The sequence below is a fragment of the Triticum dicoccoides genome, chromosome 5A (genome assembly GCF_002162155.2).
Source record: "Triticum dicoccoides isolate Atlit2015 ecotype Zavitan chromosome 5A, WEW_v2.0, whole genome shotgun sequence".
Taxonomy (NCBI): domain Eukaryota; kingdom Viridiplantae; phylum Streptophyta; class Magnoliopsida; order Poales; family Poaceae; genus Triticum; species Triticum dicoccoides.
The window spans coordinates 533,538,876-533,549,825 of NC_041388.1; positions in this window are offsets into that span (position 1 = coordinate 533,538,876).

Here is a 10,950-nt window from a genome sequence, read left to right on the forward strand (position 1 = left end):
AAACGTTCATAACGTCTGCATCTGCTCCTGTAATAGGTCTGTCACCTAGCGGTGCATCAAGGACATAATTCTTCTGTGCAGCAATGAGGATAATCCTCAGATCACGGATCCAATCCGCATCATTGCTACTAACATCTTTCAACATAGTTTTCTCTAGGAACATATCAAAAATAAAACAGGGGAGCTAAACGCGAGCTATTGATCTACAACATAGATATGCTAATACTACTAGGACTAAGTTCATGATAAATTAAAGTTCAATTAATCAAATTACTTAAGAACTCCCACTTAGATAGACATCCCTCTAATCTTCTAAGTGATCACATGATCCATATCAACTAAACCATGTCCGATCATCACGTGAGATGGAGTAGTTTCAATGGTGAACATCACTATGTTGATCATATCTACTATACGATTCACGCTCGACCTTTTGGTCTCAGTGTGCCAAGGCCATACCTGCATATGCTAGGCTCGTCAAGTATTACCTGAGTATTTCGCGTGTGCAACTGTTTTGCACCCGTTGTGTTTGAACGTAGATCTTATCACACCCGATCATCACGTGGTGTCTCAGCACGAAGAACTTTCGCAACGGTGCATACTCAGGGAGAACACTTATACCTTGAAATTTAGTGAGAGATCATCTTATAATGCTACCATCGATCTAAGCAAAAAAAGATGTATAAAAGATAAACATCACATGCAATCAAAATATGTGACATGATATGGCCATCATCATCTTGTGCCTTTGATCTCCATCTCCAAAGCATCGTCATGATCTCCATCGTCACCGGCATGACACCATGATCTCCATCATCTTGATCTATATCAATGTGTCGTCACATGGTCGTCTCACCAACTATTTCTCTTGCAACTATTGCTATCGCATAGAGATAAAGTAAATCAATTATTTGGCACTTGCATCTTATGCAATAAAGAGACAACTATAAGGATTCTGCCAGTTGCCAATAACTTCAACAAAACATGATCATCTCATACAACAACTTATATTTTATCATGTCTTGACCATATCACATCACAACATGCCCTGCAAAAACAAGTTAGACATCCTCTACTTCATTGTTGCAAGTTTTACGTAGCTGCTACGGGCTGAGCAAGAACCATTCTTACCTACGCATCAAAACCACAACGATAGTTCATCAAGTTACTGCTGTTTTAACCTTCTCAAGGACCGGGCGTAGCCACACTTGGTTCAACTAAAGTTGGAGAAACTGACACCGCCAGCCACCTATGTGCAAAGCCCGTCGGTAGAACCAGTCTCGCGTAAGAGTACGCGTAATGTCGGTCCTGGCCATTTCATCCAACAATACCGCCGAACCAAGGTATGACATGCTGGTAAGCAGTATGACTTGTATCACCCACAAGTCACTTGTGTTCTACTCGTGCATATAACATCAAAGCATAAAACTTGGCTCTGATACCACTGTTGGGGAACGTAGTAATTTTAAAAAAATTCCTACGCACACGCAAGATCATGGTTATGCATAGCAACGAGAGGGGAGAGTGTGTCCACGTACCCTTGTAGACTGAAAGCGGAAGCGTTAGCACAATGCAGTTGATGTAGTCGTACGTCTCCATGATTCGACTGATCAAGCACCGAACGCACGGCACCTCCGAGTTCTGCACACATTCAACTCAATGACGTCCCTCGAACTCCGATCCAGCCGAGCTTTGAGGGAGAGTTCCATCAGCACAACGGCGTGGTGATGATGATGATGTTCTACCGACACAGGGCTTCGCCTAAGCACCGCTACGATATGACCGAGGTGGATTATGGTGGAGGGGGGCACAGCACACGGCTAAAAGATCTAAGAGATCAATTGTTGTGTCTATGGGGTGCCCCCTCCTCCATATATAAAGGGGGGAGGAGGAGGGGCCGGCCAAGAGGAGGAGGCATGCCCAAGGGGGGCAATCATACTCCAAGTAGGTTTTGCCCCCCTTTCCTATTCCAACTAGGAGAAGGGGGAAGGAGGAGATGGAGATAAGGAGGAGAAGGGGGCCCGCCGCCCCCTTCCCTTTCTCAATTCGGATTGGTGCAAGGGGGGCCGTGCGCCACCTTTTGATGCATCTCCTCTTCCACCACTTTGGGCCCATGAGGCCCAATAACCCCCGGGGGGTTCCGGTAACCCCCCGGTACTCCGGTATATATCCGATAACCCCCGGAACCATTCCGGTGTCCGAATATAGTCGTCCAATATATCAATCTTCATGTCTCGACCATTTCGAGACTCCTCGTCATGTCCATGATCACATCCGGGACTAAGAACTACCTTCGGTACATCAAAACACATAAACTCATAATATAACCAAAGTCAAACTTTAAGCGTGCGGACCCTACGGGTTCGAGAACTATGTAGACATGACCGAGACACGTCTCCGGTCAATAACCAATAGCGGAACCTGGATGTTCATATTGGCTTCTACATATTCTATGAAGATCTTTATCGGTCAAACCGCATAACAACATACATTGTTCCCTTTGTCATTGGTATGTTACTTGCCCGAGATTCGATCGTCGGTATCTCAATACCTAGTTCAATCTCGTTATCGGCAAGTCTCTTTACTCATTCCGTAATATATCATCCCGCAACTAACTTATTAGTTGCAATGCTTGCAAGGCTTAAGTGATGTGTATTACCGAGTGGGCCCAGAGATACCTCTCCGACAATCGGAGTGACAAATTCTAATCTCGAAATACGCCAACCCAACAAGTACCTTCGGAGACACCTGTAGAGCACCTTTATAATCACCCAGTTATGTTGTGACGTTTGGTAGCAAGTGTTCCTCCGGTAAGCGGGAGTTGCATAATCTCATAGTCATAGGAACATGTATAAGTCATGAAGAAAGCAATAGCAACAAACTAAACGATCATTGTGCTAAGCTAACGAAATGGGTCAAGTCAATCACATCATTCTCCTAATGACGTGATCCTATTTATCAAATGACAACTCATGTCTATGGTTAGGAAACATAACCATCTTTGATCAACGAGCTAGTCAAGTAGAGGCATACTAGTGACACTCTGTTTGTCTATGTATTCACACATGTATCAAGTTTCCGGTTAATACAATTCTAGCATGAATAATAAGCATTTATCATGATATAAGGAAATAAATAATAACTTTATTATTGCCTCTAGGGCATATTTCCTTATTTAAGCAGTCGACTCTCCCGCACCCTGTTGTAATCCCCTACTTGAACATGGTGCTTTATGCCACATATTATGATCCAATCATGTGTTTACATCCTATTATGTTTTAAGTAGATTTCTTTTGTCTTTTCAGTTGATTGGTGATCTATATTAGTTTGAGTTGTAGATTTTTTTGGTGCTGTCCTATGGTGCCCTCCATGTCGCGCACACATGACTACCTCTGCTTCCCTCTGTGAAGGGCCTATCTTTTACGTTTATGTATTTACTTTTATGCAAGAGTCAAAGTATTCTTTCCTATTCCTTTTTTATTTTCTCTTTTTGCAAGCATCATGTGGTGAGGAAATATCTAGGCACATATGTCCAGTTGGATATGAGTGAGCATGAGTTATTATTTTCGACGTCACCCTTGAGGTGAATACGTTGGGAGGCGAAACTATAAGCCCCTATCTTTCTATGTGTCTGGTTGAAACTTTTGCTCATGGGTATGCTGTGAGTGTTAGCAATCATAGAAGATTAAATGATGGTTGAGTATGTGGACTTGCCAAAAGGCTACAATACGAGACCCTTCCTGAAAATATGATGAATTGTAGTTGCAAAGTTGACTGAGAGCACAGTTTGTTGGTTTTCAATAGAGTTTATGCTTTATACTTCGATGTTGTGATGATTTGTTACTTATTCATGAGAAGTTATATGATAAACGTTTTATAATGAAGTTTGTTGTTGTTATAATAATAAGCATGATGCTACTATATCCTTATTTTGTTTTTGTCGACACCTCTCTCTCTAAGCATATAAACATGTTTTTCAATATCGGTTTCGCTTGAGGATAAGCAAGGTCTAAGCTTGGGGGAGTTGATATACGTCCATTTTGCATCATGTATTCCTACTATTATTCATAATGTTTTTATGCATCATAATGCTTTATTTAGTAACTCTAATGCCTTTTCTCTCATAATACACAAGGTTTACACAAGGAGGGAGAATGCCGGCAGCTGGAATTCTGGACATGAAAAAGCTGCGTCAGAGATGCCTGTTTTGCACATCTCCAAATAAGCTAAAACTTCACAATAATTATTTTGGAATGCTGATGTCTACTACGAAACTTTATTATTGTAGACAAATGTTGGGCCTCCAAGCGCAGAGTTTTGTAGGACAGTAGCAACTTTCCCTCAAGTGGATGACCTAAGGTTTATCAATCCGTGGGAGGCATAGGATGAAGATAGTCTCTCTCAAACGACCCTGCAACCAAATACAAGAAATCTCTTGTGTCCCCAACACACCTAATACAATGGCAAATTGTATGGGTGCACTAGTTTGGCGAAGAGATGGTGATAAAAGTGTAATATTAATGGTAGAAATATATTTTTATAATCTGAATAAATAAAAACAGCAAGGTAGCAAATAGTAAACGGGCACAAAAACGGTATTGCAATGCTTGAAAATGAGGCCTAGGATCCGTACTTTCACTAGTGCAATCTCTCAACAATGCTAATATAATTGGATCATATAACCATCCCTCGAAGTGCGATGAAGAATCACTCCAAAGTTCCTATCTAGCGGAGAACATAAGAATAAATTGTTTGTAGGGTACGAAACCACCTCAAAGCTATTCTTTCCGTTCGATCTTCAAGAGTTCGTACTAAAATAACACAAAGCTATTCTTTCTGTTCGATCTATCCTAGAGTTCATACTAAAATAACACCAAAGCAAATTCATATTCATAATACTCAATCCAACACAAAGAACTTCAAAGAGTGCTCCAAGATTTCTACTCGAGAAACAAAGACAAGAACGTGCATCAACCCCTATGCATAGATTACCCAATGTCACCTCGGGAATCCGCGAGTTGAGTGCCAAAACATATATCAAGTGAATCAATACGATACCCCATTGTCACCACGAGTATTCAATTGCAAGACATATATCAAGTGCTCTCAAAACCATAAAAGTATTCAATACGATAACAACGAAATCACAAAGGGAAAACTCAATTCATCACAAGATAGAGAGGGGAAAACACCATATGATCCGGCTATATTAACAAAGCCCGCGATACATCAAGATCGTGACATCTCAAGAACACGAGACAGAGATTAAACACATAGCTACTGGTACGAACCCTCAGCCCCAGGGGTGGACTACTCCCTCCTCATCGTGGTGGCCGCCGGGATGATGAAGATGGCCATTGGTGATGATTCCCCCCTCCGGCGGAGTGCCGGAACGGGGTCTAGATTGGTTTTCGATGGCTACAGAGGCCTACAGCGGTGAAACTTATGATCTAGGTTAACCCCGAGGGTTTTTGGATTATTTGGGAATTTATAGGGTAAAGAGGGGGTGCGGGAGGCCAGCGAGGTGGGCACAACCCACCTGGGCGCGCCTAGGCCCCCAGGCGCGCCCTGGTGGGTTGGTCCCCCCTCGGGGCAACCTCCCAGGTGCTGCTCTGGCCCACTGGTGGTCTTCTCATCCATAAAAAATCCATAAAAAGTTTCACGGTGTTTGGGCTCCGATTGATATTGATTTCCTGCGATGTAAAAAAACAAGCAAAAAACAACAATTGGCACTTGGCACTATGTCAATAGGTTAGTCCCAAAAATGATATAAAATGACTATAAAATGATTATAAAACATCCAAGAATGATAATATAACAGCATGGAACAATCAAAAATTATAGATATGTTGGAGACGTATCAGCATCCCCAAGCTTACTTCCTGCTCGTCCTCGAGTAGGTAAATGATAAAAACATAATTTTTGATGTGGAATGCTGCCTAACATGTCATCTCATATTCTTTTCTTTATAGCATGGACATTTGGACTTTTATATTGTTCAAAGCAATAGTCTAGTTTTGACATGATAACTTAAATACTCAAGCATACCAACAAGCAACCATGTCTTTCAAAATATCAACGCTAAAATAAGTTATCCCTAGCCCATCATGCTCAATCATTGATCCATTCATGAAACACACTCGCATATTAACTACACCCAATGCTCAAGTACGGTCATAGTGCCCCCTAGTTGGTGCTTTATAAGAGAAGATGGAGACTCAAATTAAAAATAAAAATTGCATAAAGTAAAAGAAAGGCCCTTCACGGAGGGAAGTAGGCATTTGTAGAGGTGCCAGAGCTCAAAGCGAAAATTGAGAGATAAAAATATTTTGAGAGGCATACTTTTCCCACCAACAAAAATGACTTAGAGCTCCCAACACTTTCCATGCTAGATATATCATAGGCGGTTCCCAAACAGAAAAATAAAGTTTATTCATTTTTCAACCATACTTTCACTTTCCATGGCTAACTGTATCCACGGGTGCCCTCCATACCAACACTTTCCAAGGAATTTATTATTTGACAACATAAAGTAAATTCATTTTTCATTTCAGGACTGGGCATCCCTAATATCTTTGCCTTACTCTCGTGCAATGACAAGTGAATAAACACTCATCGTGAGAATAAACATCTAGCATGGAAAATATTGGCTACCCCTCACCGCCTCGTGAGTGGTACGAGCACACAAAAGAGAAATTTATTTTGAAAAGTAGAGATGGCACATACAAATTTGCTTAGAACGGAAAAAGAATACCGCATATAAGTAGGTATGGTGGACTCATGTGGCAAAACTGGTTTAAAGGATTTTGGATGCACAAGTAGAGACCATACTTGGTGCAAAATGAAGGCTAGCAAAAGATTGAGAAGCGACCAACCAAGAAACGAATAATCTCATAAGCGAGCATTAAGCATAATTAACACCGAATAATGCACCACAAGTAGGATATAATTTCATTGCATAACTATTGACTTTTGTGCTTGCATAGGGAATCACAAACCTTAACACCAATATTCTTACTAAAGCATAATTACTCATCAACATGACTCACATATCACATCATCATATCTCAAAACTATTACAAGGAATCAAGTTTATTTTGTCCAATGATCTTCATGGAAGTTTTTATTATATCCTTCTTGGATATCTATCACTTTGGAACTAATTTTCATGTGTTGCTTTTGATAAGCTCAAACAAATATAAGTGAAGATCATGAGCATAATATTTCTTTCTCTCAAATTAATTTAAGTGAAGCAAGAGAGAATTTCCTCAAAAATATTAAAGCACACCGTGCTCAAAAAGATATAAGTGAAGCACTAGAGCAATTCCATATAAAAGAGCTTCGTTGACGGGATGTGCGTGCCGCTTACCTAGCCTCCCTGGCAACTATTTGAGGACTCTATTTTATTTATAAACTTTCAGATCTAAGCACTTTATTAAAACAACAAGCAAAACAAAATAAAATGACATTCCAAGGATAGCACACATCATGTGAAGAAGCTAAAACTTAGGATCAACCAATACTAACCAATAATTGTTGAAGAAGAAAGGTGGGATGCCTACCAGGGCATCCCCAAGCTTAGATGCTTGAGACTTCTTGAAATATTATTTTGGGGTGCCTTGGGCATCCCCAAGCTTGAGCTTTTTTTCTCCTTAATTCCTCATATCATGGTTTTCCTAAATCTCAAAAGCTTCATCCACACAAAACTCAACAAGAACTCGTGAGATAAGTTAGTATAAACTAATGCAAAAATCTTATCATTCTCTACTGTATCAAATCACTAAAATTATTATTCAACATTGCATACTAAATTCCTCTGCATATTCAATACTCCTATCCTCAAATAGAATCATTAAACAAGCAAACATATGCAAGCAATGCAAACATTATAGCAATCTGCCAAAACAGTACAGTCTGTAAAGAATGCAAGAGTATCAATACTTCCCTAACTCCAAAAGTTATGAAAATTTACCACACTGTATAAAATTTATAAGAGATCATTTTGCAAAAAGTTTCAACATTTTATTACATTCTGACTTTTCTAGGGAATTTTTGCAACATCGATAAACTTTCTGTTCTGAAACAGTAACATGTATACTTGCAAAATAAGCATGGCAAAGGCTATCATTGCCACTTTTATTGGAATAAAAGATGCAAAGCATTATTATAAATAACATCAAGCAAATCCTAACAAAATAAAATGATTCTCCAAGCAAAACACATATCATGTGACGAATGAAAACATAGTTCCAAGTGAGGTTACCGATAATGTTGAAGACGAAAGAGGGGATGCCTTCCGGGGCATCCCCAAGCTTAGTTGCTTGGATATTCCTTGAATATTACCTTGGGGTGCCTTGAGTGTCCCCAATCTTAGGGTCTTGTCACTCCTTATTCTCCTCATATCGACATCTCACCCAAAACTTGAAAACTTCAATCACACAAAACTTAACGGAACTTTGTGAGATAGGTTGGTATGATAAAGAGCAACCCGTTTCACTTTGGTACTGTCAAAGAAAAGATTCATAATTGTTTCCACACAATGCCTACTGTAGCATATAATTTCTACAATTTATATTGAGTAATATAAGACATAGAGACTAGAAAACAAGCAAACTATGCATTGGAAACAAAATATGTCAAAAACATAACAGTCTGTAGTAATCTGCACTCCAACCATACTCCTGTTACTCCAAAAATTCTGAAAATTTAGGAAAACCTAGGAAATTTGTCTATTAATCTTCTACAAAAATAATCGGCATTTTATCGCACTTACGTTAAAAATGAGAATTGTTTTCCTGAGCACAAAAGTTTCTGTTTTTCAGCAAGGTCAAATCAACTATCAGCGTAAGCCATCCCAAAGGTCTTACTTGGCACTTTAGTGAAACAAAAGCAATAAAAAATTATTACTACAGTAGCCTAATCATGTGAACACACAAAAACAGTAGGTAAAAGTGTTGGGTTGTCTCCAACAAGAGCTTTTCTTTAATGCCTTTTAGCTAGGCATGATGGTTTCAATGATGCTCCCATAAAAGATAGGAATTGAAACACAAAGAGAGCATCATGAAGCATATGACTAGCACATTTAAGTCTAAACCAGTTCCTATGCATATGGATTTTGTGAGCAAACAACTTATGGGAACAAGAATCAACTAGCATAGGAAGGCAAAACAAACATAACTTCAAGATCTTCAACACACAGAGAGCAAACTTGATATTATTGCAATACCTACAAGCATAAGTTCCTCCCTCATAATAATTTTCAGTAGCATCATGAAGAAATTCAACAATATAACCATCACATAAAGCATTGTTTTCATGACCCACAAGCTTAGAAATTTTACTACTCTCCACATAAGCAAATTTATTCTCATGAATACTAGTGGGAGCAAACTCAACAAAGTAACTATCATGGGATTGAAAATTAAAATCACGATGGAAAGTTTCATGGTTATAATTATTCTTTATAGCATACATTTCATCACCATAATCATCATATATAGCAACTTTGTTCTCATAATAATCAATTGAAACCTCTTTCGAAATAGTGGATTCATCACTAAATAAAGTCATGACCTCTCCAAATCCACTTTCATAATTATTACAATAAGATTCAACACCCTCCAAAATAGTGGGATCATTATTACCTAGAGTTGACACTCTTCCAAACCCACTTTCATCAATATAATCATCATAAATAGGAGGCATTCTTTCATCATAATAAATTTTCTCATCAAAATTTCGGGGAGTAAAAATATCATCTTCATCAAACATAGCATCCCCAAGCTTGTAGCTTTGCATATCATTAGCATCATGCATATTCAAAGAATTCATACTAACAACATTGCAATCATGCTCATCATTTAAATATTTTGTGCCAAACATTTTATTGACTTCTTCTTCTAACAATTGAGCACAATTTTTCGAACCATCATTTTCAAGAAAGATATTATAAAGATGATCAATAATATGATGCAACCTCAATTCCATTTTTTGTAGATTTCTTTTATAAACCAAACTAGTGATAAACAAGAAACTAAAAGATTCGGTTGCAAGATCTAAAGATATACCTTCATGCACTCACCTCCCCGGCAACGGGGCGAGAAAAGAGCTTGATGTCTACTATGCAACTTTATTCTTGTAGACACGTATTGGGCCTCAAAGCGCAGAGTTTTGTAGGACAGTAGAAATTTTCCCTCAAGTGGATGACCTAAGGTTTATCAATCCATGAGAGGCATAGGATGAATATGGTCTCTCTCAAACGACCCTGCAACCAAATACAAAAAATCTCTTGTGTCCCCAACACACCTAATACAATGGCAAAATGTATAGGTGCACTAGTTCGGCGAAGAGATGGTGATAAAAGTGTAATATTTATGGCAGAAATATAGTTTTATAATCTAAATAAATAAAAACAGCAAGGTAACAAATAGTAAAGGGGCACAAAACGGTATTGCAATGCTTGAAGATGAGGCCTAGGGTCCGTACTTTCGCTAGTGCAATCTCTCAACAATGCTAATATAATTGGATCATATAACCATCCCTCAAAGTGCGATGAAGAATCACTCCAAAGTTCCTATCTAGCGGAGAACATAAGAATAAATTGTTTGTAGGGTATGAAACCACCTCAAAGCTATTCTTTCCGTTCGATCTATTCAAGAGTTCGTACTAAAATAACACAAAGCTATTCTTTTTGTTCGATCTATCCTAGAGTTTGTACTAAAATAACACCAAAGCAAATTCATATTCATAATACTCAATCCAACACAAAGAACTTCAAAGAGTTCCCCAAGATTTCTACAGGAGAAACAAAGACAAGAACATGCATCAACCCCTATGCATAGGTTACCCAATGTCACCTCGGGAATCTGTGAGTTGAGTACCAAAACATATATCAAGTGAACCAATATGATACCCCATTGTCACCACGAGTATTCAACTGCAAGACATATA